We start from the raw sequence: 1,258 nt of genomic DNA, 5'->3' as shown, positions 1-1,258 counted from the left end.
CGAAGTTGCCCACCACGCCGGGGGCCTCTCCCGCCGTGGGGTGTCGGAAGCAGGGGTTGTTCATGTTGCAGATGATGCCCTGGAGCCAGGACAGGGTCCCTGCCGAAGGCAGTGCCTTGTTGGGGAAGTGGCCTGCGGGAGAGGGAGGCAGGTCCAGGGGCAGCATGGGATCCCCGGGACCCCACATACCAGCGAGTCCCCATGGTCTGATCACCTCCTGTGTTTGTCTCCCCTGGTGCCACTCCACAGGGCTCCCATACAGGGCACACAGGGGGGTCCCAGGAGGCACAGGGGGTCATTACCAGCCAGAGGGTGGTCTGGCAGGGGACACTCACACTCATGCTGCTTGAAGGGTGGGTGAGATCGTCGCACCGAGATCAGGATGAGGAAGAGGAAGAGGGGCCACAGGATCTCGATGGCCAGCTGGATCTGGGGGAGACCGACAGTTGGGGGGGATCTCTGTCCCCATCATTGCCCAGAGCTCTGCCTGCCCCTGTGCCAGGAGCCAGCGGCTCAGGGTGCCCCACACCCCAGTCACCCACTCACCCGCTGCCGCCGGCGGTAGGTGAAGTTCTTCCAGAGCAGCAGCCCCAGCTGGGTGCCCCAGCTGGCCATGGTGGGGGGCACGGGCCCTGCTCGGCTCCGGCTGCGGGGGAGAGCAGGGGGTTCAGCCCCAAGCTGGGGGCAACTGTGGGGCCCTCACTTCCCTCTGGGTCAGGGCTTATCACACCCCGGGCAAAGTGCTGGGCACAGGGCTGAGCCCCGGGGCTGGCAGGAGCTGGACGGCATTCCTGCAGAAAAGCTCCTTTCCGGAGCTAATGCCTCAAATTCCATTCTTTCCTGAACCAAAAGCAGCGGAATTGGGCACGAGCTCTGCCCAGGAGCCACGAGCGGGATTCGCAGCCCAGCACGGGGTGTGGCTCCAAGCCCTGGCGACCTGGGCAGCCCGGGGGAGGCAGGGACCTGCCCGTGCCCCAGTTTTCCCATGGGAGGGGTGTGGGTGGGTGTTTCTGTGAGACCCTCAGCACCACAGGAGGGAAATTGCGTTGGTGCAGTGGGCTCGAGGCGCGAGCTTCCACACCCGGGTCCAGCGGGTACCTCTCGAGCTGTGCTGGGACCCCAGAGCTTCAGTTCTGACCCTTCCCAGCACCAGCCCGGTTTCTGTCAGCTCCTAGGAATTCACTCACCCCTGGAGAAGGGCCAGCAGCCCCCGGGCAGGACAGCAAAGCGCTGCCAAGGCGGCTCCGTGCCCAGCCCG

This window comes from Manacus vitellinus, unplaced genomic scaffold, assembly GCF_001715985.3.
Source record: "Manacus vitellinus isolate BGI_N305 unplaced genomic scaffold, ASM171598v3 scaffold_99_pilon, whole genome shotgun sequence".
NCBI lineage: Eukaryota > Metazoa > Chordata > Aves > Passeriformes > Pipridae > Manacus > Manacus vitellinus.
The sequence above is the reverse complement of the archived record's forward strand: the minus strand, read 5'-3'. Positions refer to the sequence as shown.